The sequence below is a fragment of the Camelus ferus genome, chromosome 33 (assembly GCF_009834535.1).
Source record: "Camelus ferus isolate YT-003-E chromosome 33, BCGSAC_Cfer_1.0, whole genome shotgun sequence".
NCBI lineage: Eukaryota > Metazoa > Chordata > Mammalia > Artiodactyla > Camelidae > Camelus > Camelus ferus.
Window position 1 is genome coordinate 17,524,651 of NC_045728.1, and position 22,942 is coordinate 17,547,592.

Here is a 22,942-nt window from a genome sequence, read left to right on the forward strand (position 1 = left end):
TAAATCCTGCCCCTAAAATGGTTTGACTTTGTTTGCAGGCATTCATTTTTCAAATCATTTGGCAAGGAGAAGGGCCTGGGAGCTCTCTTGGATTCAGGTGGTGAACAATTCCTCCCTTCTGCTGACTGGAGGAGCTTACTGAGAGCAGAGGTCCCAGCTTAGTCATCTTTCTAGTCTTGGGCCCTGGCACCACCCCAGGCATGTTGCTGGCACTTAATGAGTCCTGTTAAACTGAAAGTTGCTTCTAAGGTTATATGCTTGGAGATGGTTTCACCAAATTGTGTTTGCATATTTCTTGTTTTTTCTCCTTTTTCTATGTCAGTTTAAAAAAAAAAAATTGTGTTCAGTCCCAATGTGTATTTTTCTCATTATAACATGAAGAGATGAACATTTTGATCCCCAAGGCTTCTCTGGTTTTTAGAAAGTTTAGGCTGAGGAAGATCAGGTTCCTAAGTATATAGGTATTCCAGATTGGTAGAACCTCACTGCATAAACTGGGCCACTGAATGAAGCAAACATTTTTTTTTTTTGAAGTGTACTTGACATACAATATTATATTAGCTTCAGGTGAACAACAGAGTGATTCAACATATATATACATTATGAACTGACCATCATGATAAGTCTAGTAACCAACTGTCCCAATACAATGTTACTGCAGTATAATTGACTGTATTCCCCTCTGCTGTACATTACATCCTCATGACTTATTTATTTTATAATTGGAAGTTTGTGTCTTAATCTCTTTTACATATTTTACCCACTCCTCCACTCCCTTGCTTTTGGCAACCGTCAGTTTGTTCTCTGTATCTATGAGTCTCTTTCTGTTTTATTTGTTTGTTTTTCATTTTGTTTTTTAGCTTACACATATAAGTGAAATCATACAGTAATTGTCTTTGTCTCACTTATTTCACTAATACCCTCTAGGTCCATCTGTGTTGTCATAAACTGCAAGATTTTATTATTTTTTATGGCCAAGTAATACTCCATTGCATATATGTACCACATCTTTACCTATTCATCTGTTGGTGGGCACTTAGGTTGCTTTCATATACTGTCTATTGAAAATAATGCTATAATGAACATAGAAGTGCATACATCTTTCTAATTTAGTGTTTTTATTTTCTTTGGATAAATACCCAGAAAAAGAATTGCTGAATTGTTGGTAGATCTATTTTGAATTTTTTGAGAAACCTCCATACTGTGTTCCATAGTGGTTACACCAATTTACATTCCCACCAACATCACCATCAGTGCCCTTTTCTTCACATCCTCACCTTCACAGTAAGTATCCTTCACATACTTACTTGTTGTCTTTTTGACAATAGCCATTCTGACGGGTGTGGGTTGATATCTCATTGTGATTTTGGTTTACATTTCCCTGACGATTACTGAAGTCGAGCATCTTTTCATTTGAGCAGCATTGTGGTATAATCTTCCTGGTCACCAGAGTCAGGCTCTTGAGAGATGTCACCTGTGTGGGATGCATGTGCCCTTCTGCTGTGGTTTAGCCATGATTGCTGCAGGTGCACTGGTTGCTGGGGTTGGCCCCCTGGCTGGGGGGCTATGAGGCCAGGCTGCAAGTTCTGTGGATGCCCTGGTGGGTGGGGCTGGCTCCTGGCCCTGCTGGCTGAGAGGTCCAGCTTCTGATGTGCAGGGCTGGTCCCCTCAGAACAGGAGCTGCTTTGAAGGGGCACTGGTGCCAGCCAAGGTCGCCTGCCCAAACTTTTTTTTTTTTTTTTGATTTGTCATTTAGAGTTGGGAGTCTCTGGTACCCATTGAAATGGGCAGGAGGAATTAACTTCATTAATCAGTTAAGTTCTTCATCAATAGTCCTTCTAATTGCTATCTTGATTTAAAACTTAAAACAGCTTAATAACTGAAAACAGTTCTGCTGAACTGAGTTAAGCACAATGAAGAACTTTTATGGACAGGATCACAGAAAACATCATTTTTCTGAGTCCTCCATCTCCTGATGGACGTAGGGCCTGAGCAGACAAATAACTAAGGGGAGGAGTAAGCAAACTGTCTACGCCCGGAAGACCCACCCTGGATGTTGGACCATCATGAAGGAAGTAGTGATATCATGGGAAAACCCCTGGAGCGGAACTTGGCGTACTAGTTCCAGCAACCCTGAGAATGTCACTTAACTTGCCAAAGTATTGGTTTCTCCATCTTCAGTGGAATTGGAGTGGGTGAATCCTGTGATCCTGTAGAGTTCCAAGCAGCTGCTCCCTTAATTGGTGCTCTTCGAGGTTCGAAGAATTAGTGCACTTTGGATTATTGATTATTTACTGTGGTATTTAGCCTTATTTTGACATGTGGGTAGCCTCTAGCATGTGTTCTCAAGCTGAAAATCAGGATGCATCAGAAAAGGGATAAAGATGGGGAGGACCTCTATTAAGAAGAATCTGTTTGTGGTCAGTATAATTAGGAAGCTTAAAAAAACAGACAAATTCTTTCATACGCATTTCATATCTATATGTGAAAATTATTGAGACAGTTTAAAGAAAAGCATGCATGTATATGTTTATATGTGTGTGTGTATATATAAGTACACATATGATATATATATATCCACGTGTAAATCTAAGTGGATTATATTTAGATGAAAGAAAGAATTATTCATCCATTCTATAAATATTTACTGAGCATTAGCAAAATACCAGATGTTGTACAAGTCTTGGGTTATAAAATAAACAAAGTTCACAGAGATTCTAAGATACGAGGGAGAAAGAGATTCTCCTTTCAGTAACATTTATAAAGTACCACTATAGTTGTTACTAATTACTGGTAATTATTATAAGTGTAAGGACTGGAAAAATAAAGAAAAGTTTGATTTGGTTAATGAGTCAGCAGGTAAGTCGTTTGCTGAATATAAAGAGGAGAGAATGAGATGGATGCTTAAGAAAAGTAGTGAGAGTTGGATGCAGTCATTTACAGAAGAGGAGAGAAAAGTGACTGCATTACAGAGAATGATTGTGAGGTGGTGCTGAGAGGAGTACTGGAGCTTATGTATTTAGAGCAAGATATTCTTTAAGTCTATTGGAAGCAGAGAAGTAAAGTGGCAAGAATGTTTCAGGAGAATTAATTAATATGATCACAAATGTCAGGAAACCCAAGCCAACCTGGCTTAAACAGTAGATGCAGCAGCTAAAGAACTGAAAATACAAACGTCAGACTGTCTGCAATAAAATTTGCGACAGGGGATCAGACGGTGTCAATAGGATTGGATGTTTCTCAGCTCTGCTTCCTCTGGGTTATCTCCCTTCTAAAACAGACCCCACCCTAACTCCAGCAGAAACTCCTCATTATTCCTGATCTCTCAGACAAAAGCCCTGGCATCCACTCTGATTGGGTCTGATAGGCTTGAGTCCTGTACCTATTCCTGAATCTATCACTGGGACCAGAGTGAATGAAGTGCACTAATTGGCTGGAGTCCTGGTAAAATGTTCTACTTGTGGCATCATGGACCAAGTGGTGGCAGGGGTGGCTCCCCAGGTGACAGTTGGGGAACCGTCATTTGGGGAAAGGTTAATAGATACGAGGCAGCAAATACAACATGTGTCTTTTCGCTGAGATTTTTCAATGTAAGCATACTTGAAGGAAAGATCCAGAGGTGAGAGCTTCAAAGGAAAGCATGAATAGATGATCAAAGACTGATGGGCTATGGGTCTGTGTTGGACAGGAAACAAAGTGGGAGAAAGTGGAGACATACCAAGACGGGAAATCCTGATGAGGCTGAGGAAAATTTGAATTAAGGGAGTAAGGACTATGTGGCCACTGGAGGTCAAACCTTTAGGAGAGTCAATTCCAATCCAGAATGTGGCTATGGAGTGTTTAGCTTGGGTTTGTCCTAGAGATCAGTGTCTGAAACAAGAGCTTGTGTTCAGATGTTTTATTTTTGGCTTATCTTATTGAATCCTAGGGAACAGGAGTGAGAGACTAGGGAGAGCAAACAGAGAAGCTGGGATATGAATGCAAACAAATTAGTTATTACTGTGGTACCTGATCTGCTGGGTCTTTTGAGGAGTATACACAGTGTATCCTATATAAATTATCCAGTAGCTACTACTCTCATTTGTCAAGTGTTGCCTCTTGAGTTGTTAACTCCCCTGTTGTGTTTCCTCACAACAGTTTATGGGTTGTGCATGAAAGGAGCCAATAGTGTTTCCTCCAGCATCCTTTAATGAAGCCCATGGTATGCATCTGAGGGGAGGCATTGCCCGTGCAAAGTGGGTCACAGCCTGCCTGGAACCGACTGTCACACTTGTGTCTAGAATCAAAGGTAAAGAGGCCAAGAGCAGGTTAAGATAGTGAACAAATGGCCACCGATCAAAGTCTATGCTTTACACCATTCGCCATTCAGATCTTTTATGCCTTCCCGTTGAGCCGCATCTGTTGGCGGCTAGTCACAGTCTCTAAAATACCGCATGTGTGAGTGGAGTGCATTCCCCGCCAGCACAACGGGTTCCAATGCTGGGTGTAGTAGTTCCTTCGATGCCCATCTTCACCCTCACTAAGCACTTCAGTTGGTGGAGTTTGGTTACCAGGTGGGACAACTCAGACCTTTATCCCCACAATGTCTAAGTCCTTAAGCTACCTTGCCACTTTTGACTTTGGGGTGCTACACTTATCTATTTACCACTATCACTGGGCATGGACCACTGGTCGTGGATTTGCCATAAAGAACCTCTGCCTCTTGAGTTCCCTTCCCCATTGCAAAGCAGAACCCTAGCTTATCGGGGGAATCATGGTTGATTATCCTCACAAATACTATTTCCTTTTCCCAATGGTCCACCAGCATGAGGAATCCGAAGAAAGCAGTTGGAAGTCATAACTTGGGATCCTTCCCACCTCCACTTCAACTCAGAGAATTCAAGTGTGTGGGTGTGGGAAGCAATCACCCTATGTGGGTCTCTGGGAGTAACGATGAAGGGGGGCCAATCTTATATTCACTCCTTGATTTCAGACCATATGCATTGTACATTCAAGCTGTCAGGTACCCGGCACCATATGTCAACTGGTGGTTCAATATATATATATTGCATCTTGAGGGGTAGCATCCAAACCCTGCAAGGATTTATCCTGGAGTCAGTGCCTCATGTAAGCCATGATTCCAGGTCATGCTGAATTCAGGTGATGAGGGTTTGTGGTAAAACCAGAGTATTCTGCAATCAGGCACCCACTGTTACAACATTTGCTAAAAATATGGTCCCTTGGTCTGAAGCAGTGTTGTACAAGATCCCACACTGGTAAATCAGACAACCTATTAATTCCCTGGGTGTGGTGCTAGCAGAGATGTTGAGGGGAGCAGTGTGAACCTGCACCCAGAGTAGTATGATCAGTTCCATATGGATGAACGAATGCCCCTCCAGGGTCAAAGTGCTATGATACAATCAACCTGCCGCCAGTGGCTGGTTTCATCACGGGATGATTGTGGAGGGTGGGGGTAGTCTTGGCTGCTGGCAGTTTGGGCACTCAGCATGGCAGTAGCCGGATCAGCCTTGGTAAGAGGGAGTCTGTGTTGTCAGGCATAGCCTCCACTCATAAATGCCTATTTTTCAATCACTGGGGTGGCTGATATTCAGAGAATAAGCATCTGATTTTTGAGCACCTCCTCTCTGGTGGACATTAAGGTGAGGCAACCACAAAATCTACGTGCTTTGTGCTCATTCCCATGGGTCCATTCACAAGCCTCCTATCTTTCAATCTCACTCCTTCCGGACTCTAATCAACTAAAGAAGTCATTCACCATGTTCATCTCAACTTCAACCCATTTCTCCCTCCACACAAAGTAAATGACCAACTTTACTGCTTGAAATCTACCCATTGATAGGATTTCCCTTTGCTACTGCCCATGAAAGTCACCCCTCAGTGCACCAGCAGTCCACTTGGGGAATCTCACCAACATAAGAAGCTCACTCATGTACTAATCAGACCCAATATGTTTCCCCCTTGGTCAGTTGGTCATAGGGACCTTCCTGTGAGGACACAGGAAGATGCCCAGGCCTAACCCTGACTTTACCATTCCCATCGTGTGATGCACTACTACTGTGTTCACTCAACCTTATGACATTGCGAATCTGATCAAACCCAGATCATGATGAATGGCCCCAAACGCACTAGGGCCTCGTGGCCTGGCAGAATCTGCTAGCTCTCTGACACGGAAGGATGGCCCTGCTCCAGAACTCTGCGGTTCCGTGATTCTCCACTGGGGTGTGCCAGGGACTCCAACAGCATCCTCGTGCAACACAGTATCCTTAGGGTCTGCTGGTTCATGGGTTCAAATCATCAGTATACAACTCAACAAATTTGTATGAGCAAAAACTCCCGTGAGACCAGCACCAAGAACAAGGAATAAAACATCAGCTGACACTAAATTTTAAGAGGACTTTTGTCAGGTAGCTTCTTACAATGTGGAAAATAATAGAAAAGCAATCATATGTTGGAGAAATCACAGAAACTCTCTTTATGTGGCTGTCATTTACACTGACTGATTGGACACCAAGAGTGCAGTGCTGCATTCTGAAGTCATTTTGCGGTGAGTAAATGAATACAGCACAACTCTTACCTTTATGGTGCTCACTGTCTAATAGGGGAGACAGGTATTAATCATTAATCATTATGCAACTGAATATACATTGCATGCAAATACAAATTGCATGCAAAAGAGTACATTGTTTCTTCTCCCTCAGGTTCCCAGCCTTCTGTCAGTTTGATCCCATCTTCTCAGCCCGACCCCTTAGGGATATGATTGCAGACTAGTTCCATGCCTCTGGCTCATTTGGTCTTGGCCGCCAGCCTTGATCTTCATGGTATATGGACTTCTGCTTTTTTATACAGACTCTGGCTAACCTCCCACCTCTGGCCCCCGAGCCTTGTAAAACCTTGGGAAGAAACTGCCAGCTCCAATTTAGGTCCCCACCTCCAGCCACTGGGCTCCTACTGGGGGAGTGCAGGATGTGGGGACACTGAGTGGCTGTCCTGAGCAGGAGTGACCTCACTGTCGAGTTCCAGCATTCAGAGTTCAGCAGAGCAGCTGCTGCAGTGGCCTTTCAGGCTGATCCTGCTGTCTGGCTCTGAGCAGTCCTCCTGGAAGCCTGGTCTCAAGGCTGCATGTCCAGCCTCTTTTGAAATTCTGGCAATTACCAAAAATCTAAAAGAAATCCCTTTTCTGCTTAAAATAGAACACAGAACCCTAGGCATGGTAGGGACCCTTGGAGAGGCCAAATCATGGAAGGCTGGAATCAGAAGGAATCCTTAGATGCCAGATGGACTAAGTTCCCAACACCCAACTAGTTTTCCTGATCCATTCTAGCTCCTCTGACTCATTTTCCACAGAAAGATATCTAAAGCAGTTACATCAGATTATATAACTCGGTTTTTTAAAATTCTGTTTAAAATCCTAGAATAAAATCCAGACTCCTTAGCACAGCTACGAAAGCTCATCCACCCTTTGATTGTTTCCACAGCTCTTACCACTCTCCCCAGAGTGGTCATCCTTCCTGGCATCCGAACAAGCCAAATACAGTCCTGCCTTGTAGCCTTTACCCTTGCTCTTCCTTATAACTGCAGTCTTTCTCCCCAGATCCTTGCACGACTGACCTCTCATCATTTGAACATCAGCTCTTCAGAGGGATACAATCCTAAGAAGTCCCCATGTTACTTGCTGGCTCATGACTCTCATTTTCCTTATTGCCCTTTTATAATGGTTTGTTTACTCGTGTACAGTCTCTCCCTATGAGAGCAGCGACCTCACCCACCTTGTTTACTGCTGTATTCCCAGTGCCTAGTAGTAACTGGAATGGATGCATGAGCGGCTAGGGAAACAGTTGTGGGGGACTTATGATGTGTATCTGGGAAATTGTATAGAAGGAGTGGGAAATAGAGCCACTCAGCTGAGAGGATAACCCACAGGACTCTGCACACAGTCATGCATGCACAAAGACAATGGATCAAAAGAAGTGTATTCACAGTGCAGAGGACATACTTTATATATTATTATGACACTCTTCTGGAAGATAAGGGCTCAATGTCTTGCTCTAAAAGATTAAGGATGTTCTGAACAATCTTCTATCAAATGGAAAGAAAGTCTCTTCAGGAAGGGATACTTGCTTCTAATTTGTACAAAGGCACCATGTGGGCTGGCAGTGACCCCAACATGAGAGGAAGGTTCAGAAGGTTGAGAAGAGATTGGCCAACTTGCTCACCAAGGGAGAAGCTAGGCTGGTGCAGCCGAGCAATGCCAGTCTTGAAAGCCAGACAAAGGAGTCTTGCCTTTGTGTGTCAGTAATTAGGAGCCAATGTAGAGTTTGCTTCTGGTGGTTTTGAGAGTTCTGCTGCCCTTCACAGGTGCCTGGGAAGAAGTCCAGAAGGTTCTAAATGAGCCACTGGGAGTCTGCATGCACAGCTGTAGACTTCTGCTTTCTCCCGTGGTGCTGTTGGGCAGGAAGGGATGGGAAATAATGCACTGGGCCTGACACCTGGAAAACAATCAAGAAATAATCGCAAAATGAACATACGAGGCAAAAACCTACACAAGCCATGGAAAGTGTCTCCCGGGATGTAGTATAGGTGACAGTGTCAGCACAGTCATGGGGGCAGGTTGGCAGGAGCTACAGAGAAGACATGCTGGTCCCTGGGAGAATTATGACCCCCACCATCTCCTCAGTCAGCATGGCCCCAGGAGACAAAGCTCAACTGGGAGTGAGATTCCACAAGGCCAAGTAGGTGGGGGTTTTTTTGTTTGTTTGTTTTTGTTTTGTTTTGTTTTGTTTGTTTTGATTTAAGTTTTGTACAGATGAAATCTCCTGAGGTGGGCGCAGCTCTTAGAGAGAAAGAAAGCCAAGAATTACGGGTGAAAATGCCTCTGGGTAGAATCAACTCTCCATCTTCTTTTTTCTCTGTTCCTTGGCTGCATTTATGAATACAAATCACGTATTTTTAGAACTGTTCTTCATTAAAATTGTTGGGAGCTGGAAACAGGAGAGCAGGCAGGAGCTGACATCACCGCTGAAAGCTCTCACTACTTTGCTTCACCAGAAAGTCCAGAACAGGGACTGAGGACCTGACCAAGCTGGACATGGTCAAGCCAGTGGGGTGCAGGACTCAAGTTTCCATCCGGACTCCCTCTCCTTCTCTCCTTCCTTCCTCTTTCCTTTCCTTTCCCACCTGTCTTTTTCCATCCTCTTCCCCTCTTTCATCTTTCCCCTTTTTCTTTCCTTCATCCACTTCAAGTTCTTCCAAAATACCACCATTCTTGAAGATATCACAGCAATGCTGAAGCCAAAGAAATGAATGAGAAATCTCTTTCTGGAGGAATAGACACTTTAGCCTTTCCTTGCATTTCTTTCAGGGATTTGGCTAAAACTCAGGTTTAGGAGTAAAATGACTTGCTTTGGGTTTCAAGGCTGCCAGAGCTCAAATATTGCGGTGCTCCTCTTTGGTCTGCAGAGAGATGGGCAGTGAGGGCGTCAGGTGAGTTTGAGCAGGACCTGCCTATCTGCACCTTGCAGGTAACTAGCTAGATGAGGCTGACAGGTGCGACTCCTGGGGTCCCTTCCATGGGGTACGTTTTAGGAAGAACAGCTGGCTGCTCACTGAAGATGGTGAGTATCTGTGAAAAGGAGGCACCGCTTATAATCACCAGGAGTGTTATTTGTAGCCTTTCTGCTTCATTCAAGAGAAAGAAGGTGATGGGCAATTCAACATTGTAACAAGGTGCACATGGTTTCTTAGCCCTGCGTTTTCAGACACAAGATGTCAGGCAGAGGGAGGCTTCCCTAATGGAAGCTATTTTAAGATAAGATTTCTGAGATGTTTATCAAAACTGCTAAAGTCACTGTGATCACTTCTTTGTAGAAAAGTACTCAGAAATTATGTCTTCATTGCTAAAGAGAATAGAAAAGTAAAGGGTTAAATTCAGAAGTTGAGGACAGCAGATCAAGTTTCCATAAACAGTTAGTTACTATTAAGTTGAGTGACTTTGGGCAATTAGTTAAGTAATTTATCTAAGTCTCATCCTTCTTACCATCAGATGGGTTTTATAACTTTACCTACCCTACCCACTTCACAAGGGTGTTATAAGGATTCATTGAAATAGGAATGAAAAAGTCCTTTAAACAATGAAAATTACTGCTCAACTGGCTCTGGGTGTGATAAGCTGAGTATCTCAGAGTTCTGACATGTGAAGATGCTCTGACACTTAGCTCAGGTGCCGGTGCCCCACCTGAGAGTCTTCTTCCTTGTCTCTGCGCTTGCTGGCTCTAGGTTGAGCCTTCTTCCTCTAAAATACTCTTCACTCAAGCTTGGTCCTTTAAATGAAAGTTCCTGCTGTTTCTCTCCATAGCAATCCGATCTGCACTAAACAAAGAAGCAGGGTCCGATGACTTTTAGCATCATCCTCTGCATGCTCCTTTGTTTCTAAGAAGCCTAATTCAAATGTCCTGTGGCCACACTAAGCCCATCTTCCTATGGCTGTCGTGTGATCTGTCCTGGCCTCCCTCACTGGGACCCTCCCATCTCCAAATCATCATTCCTGCCAAAAGCGTGGTCCCAACCTTTGCAAGTGACCATCTCCTTTTCAGTGGCTTTCTAGGCAAATTCTTCTGAAGTGTCTGTCCTCTGGTTGAAATTGGACACAGGTCTTTGTAGTCAATTCAAAAGCCCCAAAAGAAAGACTATTTGTAACATTTTAAATGGTCATCTGGCTTTGGACCAAAGTCCACCTTTCCCAGTTTAATCACTCATCTTTGTCAAGAGTTTTTTTCTGAATGACTTTTACGTTTCTAAAAACCAAACCTCTCATTCCCAACATGAATTTGCCATCGTTTTAAGGATGCAGAAATTATGCCACAGATATGAAAGGCAATTCCCAAAGAGGAGTCATTTTAATGGTTTGAATTATTTATCACTGAATTATGCCTTCAGCCTCTGGGGGTTTCCCTTTTGAAAGGGCAACCCTTATTTGGATTCAGGAATTCTAATATGTTTGAATTTTTAAAAATAACCAATTTTATAATCAGGGCTGTGGTCACCTGCAGCTCATTACCCACCTAAGGACTCTGGATTTTAACCTGTTTCCAAAAGTATGTAAATTGGCTTACAACAAACACACCTATAATAAAGCTTTTAAAATAGAAAATTCAAAACCATGAACAAGTGAACAAGTTGGGAGGGGATTAAATCCTCGTGAATCAGAGTTACTGTTTTTGAACATTACATTGAATTGCTCATGAGCCTAAGAGGGAAGAACATAGAAGACTAGAACCCAGTTTTTCCATCATTAAAAAGGGAACATTTCAGGTCTTTAAGGGAAGCAGGACAAGGCAGTTAACATTTGCTCAACATCCACTGAATAACTGCCAAGAGCCTTCCTGTGCACTGCTTTTGCCCCCACTCGCTGGGAGACACCAGGTAACTTACCTCCCACCTTGGCACCTGCAATCCTTTGTCTGGGAGCTGGGGAGGATGGTGAGCCCTCACCATGCATTTGTTGTGAGAATTGAGATGCTTATAAGGCTCTGGCAGGGTGCTTTGCGCATTGTAAACATCCAATAAACAGTACCTGCAATTCCTCTAACACCCCTCCCTGCAGTGCTACTCTCTCCATTTAAGAAAGAAAGCTACCCCGTTCATCAGAGTGTCACTAGTGTATGGAAAGGCCACGATTCCGATCAAGGTCTCCTTAATCAGAAAATCTTGGCCCTTCTGACTGTGCCTGTCAACTGTAAAAGGAATTTGCCAAATGAAAGTGATTTTATTTTATTTTTTAAAGAATATTGAATGACATAATGAGCCATATAGGGAAGCAGACTTTCTGGGGCTATTTCTTAGACTCTCAAAAATAGCCTTGAGATAAACACTAAGCCACAGCTCAAGGGAACCATTTGTGTGAAGCCAGGCTACGAAGTCCAGCTCTCCAGGGAGCTAACTTCGTGTACATAGAGAACAGGCCCCTCCACCTGTTCCCGCACCCCCAGCCCCAGCTGATCACAGGGATGTTTGATAATATCTGTGTTAGCGTCACGGGTCTGGACATGGCGAAAGGGGAGGTGGTTTCTGAACAGAACAGCTCATCCTCAGGAACCTTGGAGGGTTCATCTGTGAGGGTAAAAGCAGCGTTTTCTCCACCCCACAGCCGCCCATCCCCAGACTGCCTCTTTGTTTTGCTTCTGGTTTTCACATCCTTGGCAACAGCTCCCGCTAGGCATTCTGGGCCCCTCCGTCTGCCAGGATTCCAGGACATGCTTCTGGCAGGCCCCAGGAGACAGCGGCATCCTCTGGCCCGTCTCCTTGACCAGTTTACTCTGTCAACATTCTCTGCGGGAGCTGGCACGTGGCCAGCCGTGAGTCAGAATCTCCGCCTGCCCTGGCTCCTCCTCAGGCCTCGCCTCCTGGGGCAGCAGCAGGAGAACCGCAGCAAACCCAGGTGCCACCCAACTCCTGCTCCTTCCCATCTTCACTGGCTTCTGCTTCATGTTGTTTCTGGTCGGAATGTCTCTTGGTCTGACAGCTGGGTCTGTTGGTCCTAACCAAGGTCTTTCATTTCTTATTGAATTATAAGGACTTTGATTAAAGGAAATGTAATTGATTGAGCACATACATTCAAGCTGCTGTTGATTTCATAGCCTCTTCGGTTTGACCCTCACAGTAAAATCTAGGAAGTGTGTAAATCAAACCTCAGGGTGCATGGAAGCTCAGGGAAGAGAAATAACTTGCCAAAGTCATACTGCCTGTGAACGGGGAGATGGAGGACTTAAACCCAGGTCTGAGTGACTCCGAAACCAATGCTTTCTTTTAATTTACTAGCTTCTTCTGATGAGGTTTGTAGCTCCCTGGGCAGAAACAGAGCTTAGAAAATTTCTTAGTAGTCATTGTCTTTGTCTTGCTGGCTTTTAGATTTGGAAAAGGAAAATAGAATAGGAAATTTCCTATTTCCCAGGAAAGTAGTGATAAAGTCTCCCAGTGTCTGGATATCTTGCCTCAGTGATTAGTACAATCCACTGTCTGCACATGAACACAAACCTATTTCTTCTTTAATAATAATGAGTGATGAAAATGGGTCCAGATGCCCGAGAGATGTGCCGTCTCCTGTCTTGTTTGCCAAGACATGCCATTTCCATCGGCTTTTCTCAGCATGGATGCAGAGGGACTTCCGACTCCCTGTGTATGGGATTGTGATGCTGGAATCTTTTCTTTTTTTTAAGTCAAGGCCACTGTGGGGAGTTGAATTCTGAATTTAAGGAGATGAAGAGAGAAAATGCAATTCCCAGCTTGAAATTATTTTTTAAACCCCTCAGCAGGACGGATTTTCACTTTTGGCTGGTTTTGTCTTAGACACGTGCGGTAGGCAGGTCGCCTCAGAACCTGTCTTAAAACAACACTAGAGAGATGCTGACTTATCACCTTACTTTTTTTTTCTAAAAAAAAAAAAAAAACTTTAAAAAAATTGAATTATAGTCAGTTACAATGTGTCAGTTTCTGGTGTACAGCATAATGTTTCAGTCATACGTATATATACATATAATCATTTTCACAGACCTTATTTCTTACTTCCTCATCCACACCTACCTCTCTCTTCTCTCCTCTTGCGACCCTCAGCTCTCATGCCCGGAAGCACATTGGGAAGCAAGGCACAGTGACTCTGGAGGGACTGGTTCGGATCCCAGCCCTGCCAGTTACTGGCTGAGTGACTATGGAGAGGTCTCTTAAAAACCACCTTATAAACGAGACCTTTGTTTCCTCATTTAGAGGGTGGGCCTGACCAACACAGAACTTACAGCAGTGTTCAGAGACTCCATGCAGATAATGCAGATGAAAGACTTTGCTAACCGTAAGAATTTCACAATGTTGGGTACACTTTATTTTTTTAACTTTTGTTTATCTCAAGCTACCCCTGTCCCCATCTTCAAAGGCTTGCTGCCTCTACTTTCATATATCACTCGAATTTTCTTTCCCCAATAATAAGCCTATGAAGTTTAGAATTCCTTAGGTCACTTGAACTGGAGAGAGGTCAGGGGAAGAGACAATCCTCATACTTACATAATTTACTTACCTAATGTCTGTTTTCTCCAGTGGATGAAAACCTACCTGGAGCCAGGGGCACACAGTAGTCTCATTCTTGGCTGGCTAATCATACAGTGCCCAGGACATGGTTCAGACTTATAAATATTTGATGAATGAACGGAGGGACATACTTCCTAAATATCTCTAATCAGTCTCCTCCTGCTGCACGTTGTTCATTAAAAGTTGTGTATCGCCATTTTCAGATCTTCTTTGTATATGGTCATTGGGGCCAAGAGAAAGTGGGAACATGCCAATGGATTCTGCACTAACTGGTGGAATAACTTTGCTTTATGTGTTTAATTTTTATTATGTAAATAGTGCATACATGTAGAAAAATTATAAAACATGAATAAGCAAAAAGAAGAAAATGAAAGTCACTTGTCAGCCTACAACTATTAATATTTGGTGTCATATTCTTTCAAAACTCTGCCCTATCAATTTACAAAAATGTATTCTCTACATATTGTTTTATAACCTGATTTCTTAACAATATATTGTGAACCTATTTCAACATCAAGAAATGCAATCTGTAGCAAATTTTTTTAATGGTGGTATTGAATGCCATTATACAGAATAATTTATTTAACCAATTCCTTTTCAGAGGACATTTAGACTTTCTATTTATTTATTTTACTCTACTATGGACTTGTGTTGTGGGAAACTGCCTTATAATTAATCTGTGCACACTCATTGTTATTCTTTAGGATAAGTTCCTAGCAATGGAGTGAGTAGATCAAAAGACATGTTTGTTTCAAACTTTTAAAATACACATCGCCAAACTGCCCTCAAAGATGTTAGAAATGTATATTCTGCACTCTCTCTCAGTTTTCTCTTATTCTCAAATGTTCCACACATGTTCTGCATATTCTGGAATATAGTTCATGAACAAACTCAATACACTGATGTCTCTTTTCCCCACATCCTAACCTTTGTCCTCTCTGGAAAGAAGTCCCACCATCTCATTAACAAACAATACAATTCTCATCTTTTAGTATATCAGTTAAGAGAAATATTTAATATCCAAGTTGGGAAAATGAAATTCCTCCTCTTCATAGGAACTGGAAGAAAGCCTTCCATCAGGGCCAGGGGTAGTTACCTTACATGATTGACAATTTTCCTTTTAGGTTCAGCATGGAGGGACGTTTCACAGGCTTTGCAGGTAAATATTTCCTTTCAAAATGTAGCTATACCTCTGCTCAATATATGACTTTGCACTTGCTCTGTTAAATCACTTGCTTTATAGTATGTTGACTAATTCCCATAGCAATACCTCATAAGTGTATTTTATTATCTCACTTTTCTTATTAAGAAAATGAAATTTAGAATGTTTCATTCATTTCTCTATAAATAGCTATTGAGGACCTGCCATTGCATTCACCAACATGGGAGTTACTGGTGGTCTTAAAAAGAGTGCTTCTATTTACAACAGCCAAGACATGGAAGTAACCTAAATGCCCATGACAGATGACTGGATAAAGAAGTTGTGGTATATTTGTACAATGGAATACTAATCAGTCATAAAAAATAATAAAATAATGCCATTTGCAGCAACCTGGATGGACTTAGAGATTGTCATACTAAGTGAAGTAAGCCAGAAAGAGAAAGAAAAATACCATGTGATAATCACTTATATGTGGAATTTGAAAACAAGGACACAAATGAACTTATTTACAAAACAGAGACAGACTCATAGACATAGAAAACAAACATGGTTACCAGTGGGGAGAAGGGATAGGGAGGAATAAATTGGGAGTTTGGGATTTGCAGATACTAACTACTATATATAAAATAAATGAACAACAAGGTCCTACCGTTTAGCAAAGGGAACTATATTCAATCCCTTGTAAGAGCCTATTATGAAAAAGAATATGAAAAGGAATATATAGAGTTGTACAACTGAATCTGCATGCTGCACCTCAGAAATTAACATAACTTTGCAAACCAACTATAGTTCATTAAAAATTAATACACATAAGGACAAGTGCTTCCATTGGAGCAAAACCCTGATTGTTCCAGAAACAACAGAAAAAAATTATTTGGAGACAGTGACTGTGATAGAGACCACTGTTTTAAGGCGTTTTGTGTAAAGGTTAAGAGAAACGGGGATTATAGCTATAGAGGCAAGTGGGAGGCCAAAAGAGGGGGTTTTAGTGGGATAACAGCATGCTGGGATTTGCTTAGCTGAGAATAGAGTGATTTTATCCACAGGAACAGAAATGAGATATAGAAAGACAGGTGGATGTGGGAGTTTGGGATGGGTTTTTTCTTCTGATTGCTTCATTCTTCTCAGGAAAGTAGAAACCAGTAACAGAGAAAAGATGGTGGAGGAGGTCTGAGAGAGTAGGAAAAGCATGAGATGGTTAGGAAAGTAGGCCGTGAACGGACCGGGAAGTATGGGATGGCTGTCGGGCAGCACGAAGGGTTCAGGTGAAGAAGGTAATCATACATTTAATGAGGTTAATCAGTAAGATTAAGTGTTTTTCTCCAACCATATCCAACTGGATAGATGCAGGGGAGGAGTATAAAAAGAGATGGATAAAACTACTTTTGTGGTTTAGCCAAACGAGCATGCCAAAGTGAGAAGAGGGCAAGGGATGAGGAAATGAGGGACATACACAAGGGAATGATTACTAAACACCCATGGAATTTTAAGATGGATAATGAGTGACAAGAGGCCATGAAAGGGGTGATGGACTGTGAAACACTTGTAGATCAATGGACTGCTGGTCCTCATGGGGGTCAAAGTGTGGATGGAGTTGAAGTATTGATGGAGGCAGGGTATTCCGTGGTCAGAGTGGAAGCCTCGAAACTGGAAAATGGAAGTCAGTTATGTTCTCATGGTCACACCGTCTTATGTTGCAAATCTGAGATTCAAACCGTCTCTCTTCTCCCAGAGCCCACCCAGCATCTAAGCAGGACACCAAGGGCAGAGGGAGAGATGCGTCAGCTCCGAGAGACACCCTTGGCCTTTGTGGTATCATTCATGCAAATGAGAACCCATCGCTTTCTATGGGCAACTTTTTTTAGCCCCACACGGGACTGCCAGGCAACATTTCTCTTCCCTCTCTACTCCCCTTCCACTTCCTACAGAAATAGCAACTGCTTGAGACGGGCTTTTGCTGGTTGCATGGAGAACATATGTTTGCTGCTGACAGGAAACAGACAAGGCCAGCTAATGTGAAAGTGTGGGCTCCCTTAGGAGCTGGGGGTTTAAATATCCATTTCTGGTGTTTGTGCCTGCGTGGCTTTCTCCATGAAACTGATCCTTATCTTTCCAGCCCCATGTCTCCCTTGGGGGTGCTTGGTAAGGGCACCCACCCTCTTCAGATATTAACCATCCTTTAACAGCAAAACCGCGACAGGTCTCGTGTGGTGTCAGATGTGGGGCAGAGTAAATATGAAACAGACACGGAGGCATACTGAAATCCAGAGGCAGACTGACAGCAGCCCAGGGATGCTGAGACCACAGCCCAGTTTCCCCTATGAATGCTGACATGTGAAAGTTAACTCTAGATTTCCTGACTGTTGTCCGATCACAGCAGGGATTCATGTATTCTCTGAACAAACAGACACACACACACACACACACACAGAGTCACACACACACTCACCAGGAAGCCTGGGGAGTGTTTAGGTTTTTTACAAGCAGTGTGCTGGGGGCCGGTCTGAATTTTAAAAGTTGTGAAAGAAGTGTAATCTTTAGTCCTCAGAGATAACAATAATCATTTAGATAAGAACCATCAAAGCAGCAGTAGGGTTTGCTTCTATTGTGAATGTGGGATATTTTGGAGCTGGCTTTTCAAATGACCTCATACCTTGCAATATGCTCCTTCGTTCCCCTGGGCCCCTTGGGCACCCCAGAGGAAGGCCGGGTCTGGCCCGCAGTCTTTCCCAGGTCTCCTCAGTGAGAGATATTGCTTCCCTCTCCAGGACAGAGAGACACTTGGCTTCCATCCAAGAGGAATTCTATGCCTCACTTACTTCAGAGAAAAACATGACTCCACCAGAGATATGGGATTTATCTAGAAACAGAGTAGCAGAAGGAATAATGCTGGTGTATGTGTGTGTGCGCACATGTGTGTGTGTGCACGTGTGTGCGCTCCCACTGCTGCAAGTGTGCAGAGAGCAGGGAGCCAGGGTCTAGTGAGAGTGAGGTGTGATGGACAGTGATAATGAAAACAGAACACAGGGGAGTGGGGTTGAGGGGGAATTCTAGACACATCTAATACAGTCTTGTCATTGGTAAGGGGGAACATCGAGTTTATAGATGCAAAGTGATTTGCCCAAGTTTAAAAGACCTTCAGCTCCCTGGTGACATTTTATCTGTAGAAGCAATCCAGCCAAGGTAAGTCAAGGAGAAGATTGGCCCCAAGGGAAATGATAGTTTATGGTAGGAATCTGACAATCATAAACATTTATTGAAGAACTCACAGCCCTGAAACTATGTTTAGGGGCTTTATATACATATTTGTATCATTTAACCCTCTCAGTGACCACGTAGGGAAGGAATGAGAAAACTGAGGCTCTAAAATGGCCGTCATGTGACTCAGCACATCCTGCTAGAGGATAGAACTTGAGATTGGAACCCAGGTCTGTCTGGTCCCAGAGCCAAACCCCTACTCTCCATCTCCCTTGTTCATGGTCTTTCTGGTCTTTCCTTTTTTTTTTTTTTTTTTTTTAAGAATTATTCTGGGTCATAACCTTTTTTCCTCTCCACACTAGCCTGAGTCTTCTACTGCAATGACACATCCAGACCCAGCTTCAGATGGCACCTGATACACCAGAAACTTCCAATCTTACAATCTCTTCTCTACTCCAAAATTATGCATCTGTGTCCTCTCTCTCTCTCTCTCTCTCTCAGACACACACATACACAACTCTTTGAGTTAGAAGGAAATTTCAAAGACCCTGATCCAAAGCCTCAGTTATAAAAGATTCTCTCTACAATGTCTTGAGGAGTCCCACCTCCGTCTGAAAATCTGAATGACAGAAGGACTCTGAGGTAGCCGGTACCATATTTAAGTAGATCTGATGGCTAAAAAGTGATTCTTTGCAGGGGGTCCTCCTATGACAGCTGCTCATTAGTTTTGATTCTTTTTTCTAGTGTTGGGTTTCATATCCCTTCTACGTGACATTCCTCCCAATGCTACTTATCATTATACCTCTGTGCCCATCCTACAGCTGGCACATGATAGCATCTTACAAAATGCTTCTTGGATGAACCTCTAAGTGGTGGCTCCAAGGGGTATATTTGGGGATCTTCAACTCCTCCATAAGCTCCATCAATTCTCCTTTCCAAGTCACTCCAAGTAGGTTTTTTAACATGTGAGCTTGCTATGGAAATACAGCTTCAAAGCAAATTCCCTGAATTAACACCACCTCCATCTAGATTGTCATCCCAAAGACTCCCATATGCTAGAGCTGGCCCCATCCCTTTTCGGGGTGTTCCTTCCTCCCTGTCTGAGGTAATCCATTCCAATGCACTGAAGTGCTGCCCCTGGCACTTCACAGCTTTATGACATCTTGAGCCAATTTCTTAACATCACCAGAGTCTCATTTTCCTCATCTGTAAAAGGAAATAAGAATATCAACATTCTATGGTAATTTTGACAATTTGTTGTCATGTGCATGTGTAACATTCAATAAATGAGCAGTCTTAAGAAGTATGCATGATATAAAATATAGTTTCAGTGGTAATTCTGCATTGCTTTGCAAGGAACATGTTGTCATTGTAATAGGGACCTATGCAGCTCAGTGATCTCCTCGGGTAATGACTTTAACTGGGAACACTAGAATCATAATGGTAGTCAGTGGAAATGATGGCTTTGGTCGTGGTTCTTAGGGATAGCCCTTCTTTGATCTACACTGGGACTGACCACCCCTGGTGGGGATGGGAGAAGAACTTTCTATGAACCTCAGAGTCACAACCAGCGTGGTGTGCATAATGGGGAGCCTTCCCTTCACAGAGGCTACCAGCTTTATACCTTCCTGGGCAATGAGTGACACTCCCATTGGGAAGGCTTTCCCAATATATCCCGAGCAGCTTTATCAAAAGGAGACCCCTTCACATTGGGCTATACAGAAAGAAGAGCTTACCCAGGAAGCACCCTTTTCTTATATGTGTACAGCACCCTTATTCTAGAGGTTCTTAGAGCAAGCCAGCACTCCCTGAATCATGCAGCAGGTTGGAGGGAGAATTGTAGTTTGAAAAGGTTGTCTTGGCGATTCTGAAATGTTCTCTCACCACCCCCACTCACATAGTGGCAGTCTTGTCTTCTGCACCCACTTGAGAATCACTGCTTTAGCTGTTCTGTGTGGTCCCTTTCTAAATGTACACACTCTTCTTAAGTCATTATCCAAAATAATAATCAACAATGTCATCAATGTAGATTGACTTTTTAGGGTTCCTTCTGAGTAACTGATCTAAATCTTATTATTATGTCTATAAATAATTTTCTGTACTTTCTAGTTTAAATCCACTAAAATCACATTGGGAAGGATTCCCCAAAGAGAAAATCAATTTGGCAAAAACTTTCAAAGCAGAGAGTTAATACTCAACATTACGGTTACTCAGGGCTTAAAGTAGAATGAGGTCTAACCTCACTTGTCACTGTTAAGACTGTATTTCTTGACTCAGAAATACATGATGGACTTAACAAAATACCTTCTTAGACACAGAATATTCAAGGAATTAGCTCCTCCCCATCCCACTTTACCCATTTAGACATCTCATCATCTCTAGAATGTCCTCTTATCAGCCCCCACCCCACTTCTAATTCATGAACTGAGACCAATAGGGAGGGAAAGAAAGATGGCGAGTAGAAAAGGAGGGAGGGAGCGAGGGAGGAAGAAAGGACTAAAAAGATGGAGAGAATATAGAGTTGTCAAGCACTTAGTATCTGTTAATCAACAAAGAATGAGTCATAGGACTCAGCAAGCATCTTCTGTGAGAAGGCGGATTCTGCTCAAGTGCTGACAGTGTTGTCCCTGCCCTTTAGGAGATTATGGTCAGTTTCCACAGGGTCACTGAGAGCCACCAGCTGTGTCATTCCAGCAGGATTAGATCAACTAGTGATTGAAACTCCATGTAAATAATTACATAATTTATAATTTTGTGCTGTTCTAGTTCAAAGGCACTGTAAACACACCATGGTGCTTGAACACTGGGAGGATTCTCACCAAAAGAAACATCAATATAACTAAAGCATTCACATGCACAGGACTCATGTTTGAGTCACATCTAATTCTCATATAACTCACCATTGTTAGCAGTCAAACCATGAATGTGGTTTATTCACATCTGGATTCTGACCATGGGCTAACTATGGAAAGTGCTTACGTGTCCTGATTTGGAATAAAAAATATAAACAAGAATAAGGGGGCAAGTCCACGTAGACTTCAAAAGACACTCTATCCTTAGAACTCTCTTGCTTTGGGTCATTTGATTGAGCCAAATTTTGACCTAACAGAAAGTAAAGGCCAATTTGGGGAACATTTGGAGTACATTCAAAAGATGATTGGTTCCCAAGAGGAAGAGAAACTTTGTGTTGCTGGTCAGCAAATACCAAGTGTCCCATCTGTCCTGTGAGACAAAATCATCACTGTACCCATCACTTCTAGTTAGCCTCAGAAGCATGGCGTGGCTGCTGCTGCAGCCACCCTGCATGTATCCTCTTGGACCTTACATTTCAGTGCCTGTAGCACTAATTTCCAATTTTTGGCATCTGTCTCTCTCTATTTGCCTGAGGGTTTTCTCTGATCTCAAAACATGATCTGCCCATAGCAATGGAAAATTGGGAAGCTCTGAGGATTCACTGCTTCTGGAGGCAACCATCAACCAATAACTGGTGGGAACAGCTGCTCTCTGGTCTCTCGGTTGGGGTGGGTAACTTCCAGACACACAAAGGATTAAGCTTTTTACCACATCAGTTACTTAATGGATAATGAATTCTTTATTGGTTGCCTTTTCTTCAACTCACTTCCCCACTCTACTGCCAGTTTCCTGGGACCACCTCCCAAATAAATTACTCACACTTAAGTCCTTACCTCAAGGTTTACTTCTTTTTTTTTAAAGTATAATTGATTCACAATGTTGTGTTATTAGTTTCTGGTGTACAGCATATTGATTCATATATACATATATATTCTTTACCATAATAGGTTGTTTCAAAATATTGAATATAATTCCTTATGCTAATCAGTACACAAAATCTATGGGATGCAGGAAAACCAGTCCTCGGAGGGAAGTTCATAGCAACACAGGCCTTCCTCAAAAAATAAGAAAAATCTCAAATAAACAACCTAACCTACCACTTATAAGAATTTGAAAAAGAACAAACAAAACCTAAAGTCAGCAGAAGGAAAGAAATGATAAATATCAGGGAGGAAATAAACAAAACAGAGACTGAAAAAATAGAAAAAAAAATCAATCAAAACAAGAGCTGGTTTTCTGAAAGAGTAAACAAAATTGCAAAATGTCTGGCCAGGCTCACCAGGAAGAAAAGAGAGGGAACCCAATAAAATAAGAATTTAAAGAGGAGAAGTAACAACTAATACCACAGAAATACAAAAACCGTAAGAGAATACTGTGAACAATTGTACACCAATAAATTGGACAACCTAGAAGAAATGGACAAGTTTCTAGAAACATACAGTCCATAAAACTGAATCAAGAAGAAATAGATCATTTGAACAGACCAATCACTAGAAGTGAAATAGAATCTGTAATTTAAAAATTCCCTGCAAGCAAAAGTCCAGGACCAGATGTTTTCATTAGGGAATTCTACCAAACAAAGAAAGAAGAACTTATATGAATCCTTCTCAAACTCTTCCAAAAGACTGAAGAGGAAGGAACATTCCCAAACTCATTCTG